Source organism: Odocoileus virginianus, chromosome 5 (genome assembly GCF_023699985.2).
Source record: "Odocoileus virginianus isolate 20LAN1187 ecotype Illinois chromosome 5, Ovbor_1.2, whole genome shotgun sequence".
Classification (NCBI taxonomy): domain Eukaryota; kingdom Metazoa; phylum Chordata; class Mammalia; order Artiodactyla; family Cervidae; genus Odocoileus; species Odocoileus virginianus.
The window spans coordinates 79,522,528-79,534,365 of NC_069678.1; positions in this window are offsets into that span (position 1 = coordinate 79,522,528).

Consider the following 11,838-nt stretch of genomic DNA (forward strand, 5'->3'; position numbering starts at 1 on the left):
AGTTGGCAGCACTAGCTGTGTCATTAGCTATGGTGGCCAGCCCTGGCCTCAAGCTTCATTCTAGTCACACAGTCCTCTGTTGGGCTAGCAGGCATCAGGCCTGGAGGCCGATGGAAGATGTAGTCAATAACTCCAGAGCCAACCCCGTTTGGCTCAGAGCCCAGGAGGGGCTGGGGCTCGGCAGAAATCAATCTAATCTTCCGTGACAAGATGCCCCCAAAGATCCTGTTCATCTTTGTTAACCTGCAGTTGACATTCAGATTAATTAGATGCTTCCCAGCCTCGCATTGCTCCCCAGGGCTTGTGAGCGGTCAGGAGAGGCAGCAGAGCAGCCGCAGGAAGCAGACTGGGTGCTGAAAGTTCGGACAAAGAGGAAAGGGGCCGGAGACGAGCTGGTCTTGCTGAGTGCCTGCAGGTTTCAGCTCTGACCAGCACTTCATCCCTTCCTCCCTACAGGCCTAGGTGTCCCTTCTCCAGCACGTAAACGTGGATCCTAGTGCTTGGCCCTGAGTTGGCTTTCCCCAGGGTGAGTGGCTGTGAAGAGGCAGAATGGGAACCTGAACCCAGATTCTTGATGGCCACCCTCTTGTCATGGAATCTCGTTGTCTTTACAGGGTCTAGAGGTAGCACCTCGAGCTTCTCCAGCACCTTTTCTTCCCAAAGCTTCATGCCCCAAATCCTCATGACCCTACATGTCCAATACTCTCACAAACAGAATTTTTATGCCAGATTTCTGCCAACTGGCCTCCCTGGCCCTCTGTCAAATCACCCTCATTCCACCTGCCGTGTGCTCACCAGCATTTACTACAGTTGTGTCACTTGGTCCTATAGGTGTGTGCCTGCATGCTCAGTCGTGTCCAACTCTTTGCGACATCATGGACTTTAGCCCACCAGGCTCCTCTGTCCATGGGATTTTCCAGGCAAGAATACTGGACTGAGTGGGCAATTTCCTCCTCCAGAGGATCTTCCCAACCCAGGGATCAAACCCACATCTCCTGTATCTCCTGCATTGGCAGGAAAATTCCTTACCACTGAGCCACCTGAGAAGCCCGTCCTATAGGCGATATTTGCCTAATGTCTGCCTCTGCCACCAGACTCTGAGTCCCATGAGGGGAGGGGCTATATCTTTTCACGGCCGTCTCCCCGTTGTTCATTCACTCAACAGAACATAGTGCTCCGGCCCTGAGGTGACTTGCCCCAGGGTGAGTGGCCGCGAAGAGACAGAGCGGGGACTTGAACCCAGTTTGCTGATGGCTGCCCACTTGTCAAGGAGTCCTTTTGCCTTTAGAGGGTCTAGAGGTGGCTTTCCATGAGCCAGGGCCCGCCTGTGTTCCCCCCTTGGCGTCTTCCCTCCCCTCCCTTCCCCTAGCTCAGACGCTGGCAGTGGGCACAGCAAGATTCCTCTCTCCTCCTGGAGGTCCTCCAGCTAAGCCTCAGGGCTGCTGGGTCCTCTGGCACTTGGTCTACCTTCTTCAGGCAGTACCAGTGACAAGGAGGCCCAGGGGGCAGGCTTTCAAGGAAACACTCTGGTGAGGCATTTGGAGTGATATTCGGTTGGGCCAGGAGGCTGTTGAGGGTGGCAGGTGCTCTGTGGGCACGGTCCTGGATTCCAAGGAGCCAAGGCCAAGGCAGGCCAAGAATTCCTTGCCTTAATTTTTTGCCTCTAATTCCTCCCAGAAATGAGGCGTGTCAGTCCTCAAATTCTTGGGTTTTTACGAGGCGATTATGGTGATTACTATAAATCTCCCGTGTGTTGTTTTCAAAGGGGCAATTAAGTGGAGGAACCAGGCACCATTTTCATTTCTCATTAAGTGATTAGGGTTTGTTTGGCAAATCCCAACATCTGTGGCTAGAGGCAGGCTCTGCTGAGCTTGACTTGGGCAGTGCACGGCCTCCACACACGGTAAGCGTCCAGCACTTCCCTTTTGCCCTGGCTTCTCCTGGCATGAAGGAATTGGAAGGAATCCTTTCATTGTGCAGATGAGGAAACTGAAGCACATGATGGGGAACCCATCCACAAATACTGCACCACTAGCAAGCTCTAGAGCCAGGTCCTGCCTCCCAGAGTAGGTCTCCAGGCAGTACACCATGCTTCTATCTAATGAAGGATTTTTCGATAAGCTTGTACCCACTGAGGCAACTTCTGGAAGGAACAGTGAGGGCTCTTTCTTTAGCATAGTGTCATTTCCCCACCTGATTCTTCTTTCTCCTAGAACAACCATCCCATCAACAAGTAGACCAGACACTGTTGGCTGCCCACACAATAGTGTATTCCCAGCCTCCTATTGTTTTGCTGGCCTCCCACTAAAGAGGCTATACCCAGCGTGTCTTGTGGTTAGGAGAGGCTGTGTGATCCAGTTCTGGCCAACTGAGAATATGGGGGATTCTGCTGGGGGACTTCTGAGTAGATAGAAGTCAAAGTCACTCAAGGAGAAAGGCTTTGCTTCATATTCACTCCATCATGTCTGCTTCTAGATGTGGTTGTTTATAATGATGCTCATAGTTGAGGCAGCCATCTTATAATTTGAGGCAACAGGCTGGAGGAAGAAAGCCAACTGTTCCAGTCATCTTTTGCTATGTAACAAATTACCCCCCAAAATTCAGAATCTTAAAACAACAGTTTAGTATTATCCTTCGCCATTTGGTAGGTTGGTTGGGCTCAAACAGATGGTTCTCACCTGTGGTCTCTTCCAGTAGAGGCTAGGCCAGGAGGCATCTACAGGCTCACCTGAGCCAGATGTCCTAGATGGCCCCCTCACATAGCTGGCAGCTGCTGCTGGATGTCCAGTGAGAGCTCAGCCAGGACTCCTGACCAGGACACCAGCACAGGGCCTCTTCACACGACTTGGGTGGCTCCCAGTGTGGATGTCAGAGAGCGTTTCAAGCACTAAGCATTTTAAGCGGCCCAGACAGATGCTGCAAGGATTATGACCTAACCTTCAAAGTTCAAAATATCATTTCCAAAGGTATGACCTAACCTTCAAAGTTCAAAATATCATTTCCACTACATTCTATGGGTTAAGCTAGTCACTAAGGCCAGTACAGATTCAAGTGGAAGAGAATTAGACTCCATCTCTTTATTTAAAATTTACTGAAGTCTAGCTGATACACAATGTTGTGTTATTAATTTTTGCTGTACAGCAAAGTGACTATAATACATACATGTGTGTGTATATATATATATACTTTTCCATTATGCTTATCACAGGATATTGAATATAGTTTCCTGTAGGGAACTAAACAGTAGGACCTTGCTATTTATCCATCCTATATATAATAGTTTACACCTGCTAACCCCACATTTTCAGTCCTTCCCTCTCCTCACCCCACTCCCCCTTGGCAACCAAAATTCTGTTCTCTGTGTCTGTCAGTCTGTTTCTGTTTCATAAATATGTTCATTTTTGTTGCAGTTTAGATTCCACAAAGAAGTGATATCAGATATTTGTCTTTCTCTTTCTGACTTACTTTGCTTAGTATGATAATTTCTAGGTCCATTCATGTTACTGCAGATGGCATTATGTCCTTTTTTATGGCTGAGTAATATTCCATTTTCAGCTCTTGATGAAAGCACAGCAGGGTCACACTGCGGAAGAGCAAGGGGCATGGAAAATATTGTTGCCTCCATCTTTGGAAAATGTAATCTGCCATACCCACACCCTGAGGATGATTATATGGAACAGGGAAAGAGTCATGGTCCTTGTTACCTATGAGCTACCTCACAGTCTCTAGACTTAAGTAAATAAATAATGTTCTAAAGGCTTAAGCCATGGTAAGTTGGCTTTTCTGTCAAAGTCCGAAGCAAGAAGAAAACATGATAAAGGAGGACTTCCTGGAGAAGGTGGGGCTTAAATTGGACATTTCAAAATCATTTCAAACTCTAGGGGTACCTGATACCCCTAGGTCTGAGTTCAGGTTCTGCATTTACTACCAGCTATGTGAGTCTGAGCAAGTTAGCCGCTGTGAGTTTCAATTCCCTCATTTGTAAATTAGGAATAATGAAACTTGGCTCTAAGTTCATTCTGAGAATTAAATGAAATGATACCTAGTAAGAGGTTAGTATGAGCCCTGACACGTAGTAAGTGGCCTGTAAATGTTATTTATCATCATTATTTTATCATGTTACTGAGATGAGGAAGAGAAACCCAGCTTGCTATGTGTGGTTCCTGACATCACTGCTGAGGCTATTGAGGGGAGGCATCAGGAAAGCACTTTGTGAGGCACATAGCTGCCTCTGGGAGTGCCCAGCTTCCACATTTGGGGGCACAGGCAGAGCTGAGGGGCCCCGTGAGGGAGGCTGCAGAAGGGCTTCTGCCTTGGGAGAAGACAGACTGCCCCTTAGAGCTCAGTAAGGGGGAAGAGGAGCTGATGGCAGGGGCCTGGGTGGGACCCTGGGCAATCAGCTTGAGTAGTTGGTGAGGCCTTCCTCTATGGAAACCAGCCCAAGTTGGGACAGGGAGCCGTCCTCTGCAGGTGTGGTGATCAATTTGTTCCAGTGCACATGTGCACATGTCCTTCCCATCTCACACTGAAAATCCCACATCATCCAGGGAGCTGCCCAGTACAGGGCAAACCAGGCCAGCTGGCCAACTCCTTCTGCATGGGGTCCTCCGGCTGGAGCACACCAGGACTTAGGGAGTCCTCCTTGGGGAGGCCTGAGATGCAGAGCCACCTCCAGGGCAACCTGGCTTTACAGTCTCTAAGTCAGGGAAAACAACAGTCCCTCAGCCGTCACAGGCTGCACATCCAGGCCCGGGGGCAGGGCGTGTGGTGCAGAGGAGAAGCAGCCATTCTCCAGCTCTAGTTGGCCCGTCTCAGTCCTCGGTTTGTGTGTGTGACACGCATGCAGTAGTGTCTGACTTTGCAAACCAATGGACTGTAGCCCACCATGTTTTTCTGTCCATAGGACTTCCTAGGCAAGAATACTAAAGTGGGTTGCCATTTCTTCCTCCAGGGGTTCTTCCCGACTTATGATCAAACTACATCTCTTATGTCCTGCATCGATAGGCAGATTCTTTACCAACGGTGCCACCTGGGAAGCCCTCAGTCCTCTGGGAAAGATATATTTGTGCTATTATCACCAGTGAGTACTGGTTCCAAATAGTAAAAGGAGTACATCAAGGCTGTATATTGTCACCCTGCTTATTTAACTTATATGCAGAGTACATCATGAGAAACGCTGGGCTAGAAGAGGCACAAGCTGGAATCAAGATTGCCAGGAGAAATATCAATAACCTCAGATATGCAGATGACACCACCCTTATGGCAGAAAGTGAAGAAGAACTAAAGAGTCTCTTGATGAAAGTGAAAGAGGAGACTGAAAAAGTTGGCTTAAAGTTCAACATTCAGAAAACTAAGATCATGGCATCTGGTCCCATCACTTCATGGCAAATAGATGGGGAAACAGTGGAAACAGTGACTGACTTTATTTTGGGGGGCTCCAAAATCACTGCAGATGGTGATTGCAGCCATGAAATTAAAAGACGCTTACTCCTTGGAAGGAAAGTTATGACCAACCCAGAGAGCATATTAAAAAGCAGAGACATTACTTTGCCAACAAAGGTCCATCTAGTCAAGGCTATGGTTTTTCCAGTAGTCATGTATGAATGTGAGAGTTGGATTATAAAGAAAGCTGACTGCCGAAGAACTGATGCTTTTAAACTATGGTGTTGGAGAAGACTCTTGAGAGTCCTTGGACTGCAAGGAGATCCAACCAGTCATCCTAAAGGAGATCAGTCCTGGGTGTTCATTGGAAGGACTGAAGTTGAAGCTGAAACTCCAATACTTTGGCCACCTGATGCAAAGAGCTGACTCATTTGAAAAGACCCTGATGCTGAGAAAGATTGAAGGCAGGAGGAGAAGGGGATGACAGGGGATGAGATGGTTGGATGACATCATTGACTCAATGGACATAAGTTTGGGTAAACTCCGGGGGTTGGTGATGGACAGGGAGGCCTGGCGTGTTGCAGTTCATGGGGGTTGCGAAGAGTCAGACACAACTGAGCGAATGAACTGAACTGAACACCAGTGAGGAACATGGGATCATTTTAGCACCTCAAGGCATGGAAGATACACACTTATGCCTGAGACAGAGCTTCCCTAAGCTATGTCCTAGAACCAAGATCCCACCATTCACTTGCTTTTTTTTTCTGGTCACACCACAAGGCATGTAGGATTTTAGTTCCCTAACCAGGAATTGAACCCATACCCCTTGCAGCACAAGCATGAAACACTAACCACTGGACTGCTAGGGAAGTCCCCCACCATTAGGTTCCAACCAATGGGACTGTGTATCCTGAAGTTCTAATCTGACAGGCATCCTCAAAGTAGAGTTTACAGTCCTTTCCTAAGGAGGAGCCTTGAAAGGTAAGGAAGAGGGGCCTGGGGCCAGGGGAGGAGAGAGACAGCACAGGAGACATACTTGGAGGACCTCACAACTGGGTCAGTGCTATTGTCAGCTGGATAATGAGAAAGACGTTTGGGCTGACATGTCCCTGAGGATGATAAATTGATTGCTTGTTTTATCCCCCTTTTTCTTGAGAGAATTTTAAAGTGACTACTAAGCAATATAAAGGATGTAAACACACAACAATAAAGGTGATGGGTGAGGTAACCTTAGTAGACAGATATTACAACAAATTTCAGGACAATAGAAAGCAGATGGATGGGCAACAGAGGCAGCAGAGCAGAGAAAGCCTTAGGACAGAGTGCATGGAGGGGAAGATACAGTAAAGGAAGGAGGCAGTTTGACTTGCAGATTAATTAAAAGTCTACATTGAACAGTATCTCCCCAGCCTTGGGCACAGAGCACCAAGAGATCAGGATCTACTCTCCAGGGGGAGACCAGGGGGCTTCTGGAACAATCTAACATTCTCATGCTCTAGCATCAGGGTTGGGAATGGAGGAAGTCCTTTGCTATAGACTGACTGACTGCCCAGTCAACTTGAGGCATACAGACTAATTAGCAGCTCTTTAGTACTTCATTTGTAAGTATGAATGGACAGCCAAAGATTGCCACACATGAGGAAAGCCACCAAACTGAAAGAGAGTAAGACAAACATATGAACACAAAGGAAATGAAAGTAATGCAAGGAGCAGAAAAGAATTAAAAAAAAAAAAAAAGGTTTTGCACTCTTAATAGCATCCTCATGGATATTCAAGGAGATAGTATATTCACAAAATAAAAACTAGATGGTATGAAGAAAAAAGAAACAACCAGAGTACAAGAGACAGATCTTGAAAATTTAAATATATATTTCAAATGTTAATAGGTTTCGATGTTTTCAAGTTGAAATGTCTCAGAGAGTGAAATAAAAAGATAAGGAGGTAGTAACTATGAGAGAAACCTCCATATATTTTATAATTTTATTTATTTATTTTTCGCTGTGCTGGGTCTTCATTGCTGCACAGGCTTTTCTCTACTTGCAGTGAGTGGAGGCTACTCTCAAGTTACAGTGGGTGGGCTTCTCATCACACTGGCTTCTCTTGTTGCAGACATGGGTTCCAGGGCACGTGGGTTTCAGCAGCTGTGACGTGTGGGCTCAGTAGTTGTGGCTCTCAGACTCTAGAACACAGGCTCAATAGTTGTGGCACATGGGCTTAGTTCTCCACAGTATATGGGATCTTCCACAGGATCTAACCCGTGTCTCCTGCATTGGCAGGTGGATTTTTTACCACTGAGCCACCAAGGAAACCCCAAGCCTCCATATTAAAAGAGCACAATATGTGGCCCCAGAATGAGTGAAAAAGTGGTCTGCACTCGGATACCATGTCCTGAAACTTTTAAACACAGGTTTAAGGAGGAGATCTAAAACCTTTTAGAGGGGAGAAAAATAAAAACAGAGAAAAAGATCACAAAGGAATGGTAATCAGAGTGACTTCAGAATTCTCAGCAGCAACACAGGATACTAGAAGTTAGTGGAGAAATACCTCCAAGTACTGAAGGAATAGAGTCATATGAACCATCAACTATACAGATATAGTAAAGACAGAGAGATACCAGGATTCAGAATTTTTATGTCCTATGCATCCTTCCTCAGGGTTACTTAGAGGGTGTGCTCTAGACAAACGTGGATATAAACCATGAAAGAAGAAACTGTGTTTCAGAAAAGGATGGACTCCACATACTATGAAAGGAAGTGACAGATATCCAGCAGGCTTGGACACTAGCAGACCACAATAGAGCATGAGAATAGAAGGCCTTGGAAGGAAGTCTCTGGGGAGAGAGGGAAACTGGGTGAAAGAGAGACTGGATAAATATGAGGGAGAGCTAAGAGGCAGGTAGGAATTTGAAGGGAAAAGTGGTATAAGAAAGGATATGCATTCTGGGAATCACTACCTCTTCAGTGAATGATGGTAACACAACTACATGCAAAGCAGTTTATTAGTTTCTAAGTTTTGGGATGCATCTGTAAACAAAGCATTGAAGACGATAGACCAGCAGGTGACAGAAGAGGAAGTCAGGAGTTTGAAGCACGAAGAAGATTATGTTTCTTGACTGGAAAATGGAGGGGGCACGTGGAAAGGACCTGAGCACAGCCTTTAGCATGTGTGTCCCATGACCAATGGTCATCAGGAAAACAGGAGTCTCAGTCCTACAACTGCAAGGAACTGACTTTGGCCAACAGTGTGGAAGCCTGGAAATGGATGATTTCCTGATCCTCCAAATGAAACCTCGATTTCAGCTTTGTGATACTGTGAGCACAGAACCCAGATTTCTTACCTATACAACTGTGAGGTAACAAGTGGGTGACATTTAACTTCACCAAGTTTGTGATGATTTATTAGGCAGCAATAGAAAACTAAGACATCTGGCATGACTTTCCCTTCCCTGCCTCCCCCAAACTTTTAGTTTATTTATATTCTAAGAGGTGTTTTAGCCCAGAGGCTCTCAGACTACAGCTAGGCAGACCTGGGCTAGAATTAGAATTTCACCTCTGTGAAGATGAGCAGTCATGAACACAGTAAACATTCAATAAACAGAACTATGATGATTGTTCTCATTCATTCTGTGAGTCTTAGCTCAGCTCTCACTCCCTCTGTAAATATTTCCGACTCCCCACCTCACGCCTCTGGAAAGTTTATTACATCCTCTCCTGCACTTTGTACTTACTCTACTATTGCATGCCTCATACTGTACTGATTAAAGCCATTACTAGAACTGGACATGGAACAACACACTGGTTCCAAATGGGGAGAGGAATACATCAAGGCTGTGTATTGTCACCCTGCTTCTTTAACTTATATACAGAGTACATATGAGAAACACTGGGCTGGATGAAGCACAGGCTGGAATCAAGATTGCCAGGAGAAATATCAATAACTTCAGATATGCAGATGACACCACCCTTATGGCAGAAAGTGAAGAAGAACTAAACAGCCTGTGGCTGAAAGTTAAAGAGGAGAGTGAAAAAGTTGGCTTAAAACTCAACATTCAGAAAACTAAGATCATGGCATCTGGTCCCATCACTTCATGGCAAATAGATGGGGAAACAGTGGAAACAGTGACAGACTTTATTTTGGGGGGCTCCAAAATCACTGCAGATGGTTTAACTGCAGCCATGAAATTAAAAGATGCTTGCTCCTTGGAAGAAAAGCTATGACAAATCTAGACAGCATATTAAAAAGCAGAGACATTACTTTGCCAACAAACGTCCATCTAGTCAAAGCTATGGTTTTTCCAGTAGTCATGTATGGATGTGAGAGTTGGACTATAAAGAAAGCTGAGCACCAAAGAATTGATGCCTTTGAACTGTGGTGTTGAAGACTCTTGAGTCCCTTGGACTGCAAGGAGACCCAACCAGTTCATCCTAAAGGAAATCAGTTCTGAATATTCATTGGAAGGACTGATGTTGAAACTGAAACTCCAATACTTTGGCCATCTGCGAAGAACTGATTCATTGGAAAAGACCCTGATGCTGGGAAAGATTGAAGGCAGGAGGAGAAGCGGATGACAGAGGATGAGATGGTTGGATGGCATCACCAACTCGATGGACATGAGTTTGAGTAAGCTCCAGGAGTTGGTGATGGACAGGGAAGACTGGCGTGCTGCAGTCCATGGGGTTGGAAAGAGTCAGACACAGCTGAGTGACTGAACTGAACTGAGACTGCTAATTCATTGAAGGGCAAAATCCTGGTCTGTCTGGAGCCTGCCATAGTCCCATCGTGAAGAAGGAGCAATGAGCTGCTCAGGGAAGGTTAAGTTCTGTTACTAGGGTAGCTACCTGTCAGGGGTGCCCGAAAGGGTTGACTTCATGACATCTGGGTTCTTTCTGCCTTCACTGTGTTTTGATGCTGGGATCCTTTCCATAAAAGCACACAAAAAGCCTGGAGGCAGGTGCTAGACAGTGAGAGACCTCTCCAGCTGAAGTCAGTGGAAGAGGCAGAGTCAGGTGTGAGCGGGGCATTAACTCATCCGTTCAATTATTTTAACACACATGGTTAACTTTGGCTGTCCCACACAGGGAGATGCTGAAGTAGACTTTGAGAAGTAGGTGGGATTTTGACAGGTGCTCCTGGGAGAGGTTTTGATAGAGGTCACATTATGATCAAGACCTGACAGATCCACTTCTCCAAAGAGCACTCTGAGGACTGAGCAGGGGGTTCTGAAGTATGCATTCAGCTAGGAGGGAGGCAGGAAGGACACATGTGCTTGTTTTCATGGTTTGAGACAGGGATAAGGAGAGAATGAATACAAGAAGGTGCAGGCTTGTAGGTAGAGAAAAAACTGACTTGTAGGTATAGCAAAAATAAGTGGATGTAGTACGGATCCTGGGTGCCCCTTGGTGGCCACACTGAATAATTACACCTGATAACACCCAGGCATAGCCAGTGCCCAGCTGAGTACTTCACTTACCTCTGGACAGGGAGGACCCACTCACCCACCTTGGAGGGCCACTTGTTGCATTAGTACCTGGGGTTGTGTGTCTGCGTGCTTGTGTTGCCAAATTGTGTAGGTATATACATGACTCTTTGCAACCCATGGAGTATATAGTCTGCCAGGCTCCTCTGTCCATGGAATTCTCCAGGAAAGAATACTAGAGTGGCTAGCCATGCTCTTCTCCAGGGGATATTCCCGACCCAAGGATTGAACCTGGGTCTCCTGCATTGCATCTGAGCCGCCAAGGAAGCCCATATGAGTACATGCAAGTGCATTTGTCTAAGTGTGAGTATGTGTGTTGAAGCCTGTGATTGGGCACGTTTTGAGTTTTGCATCCATGTATGTACTAGCACCCAAGTATGCATTTGTATGCACCCGTTGCCAGGTTGTGCATCTGTATATTTGTATATGTATCTGTTGTCCCATTGCTCGTGTCTGAGAGCATGTGTGTTAACGCAAATTTGGGGGCCTTGGCTTTCTTTTCTGTCACACATTGAAATAGTTAAGCTCCATAATCTTATTGTTTGTTTAAAGTTTGCTCTTGGATGCAGGCCTGTTTGAGAATAACTAGCAGATGCGAAAAGCATTCATTATGTATTTTTGCAATTAGCCGAAAACCCAGAAACTTTTTCTTAAATAACAGACACAATTCTGTGGGTTGCTTATTGCTGGGAGCCACCTCCTCTCTCCTGCTTGCCTAAGTTGGCATTGGGCCCAGCCCCAACCCAGGCCAAGCCAAGGAGGGTTTGCACACTGTCCCCAGCGAGATGGAAAAACCATTAAGAGTTCAGAATAGAACTCAAGGGACAGCTTACAGTGAGGAGGAGAAAGAGAAGAATAAAGAGGAGGGGTGAGGGGAGGAAAAAGTACAGCCTCCAAAATCTGAGAAGCGTTTGTCACACCAGCTCATCCAGCCTAGGAGCTATCCAGGTTCTGGTCTGGATGCAGCTAAACAGACACAG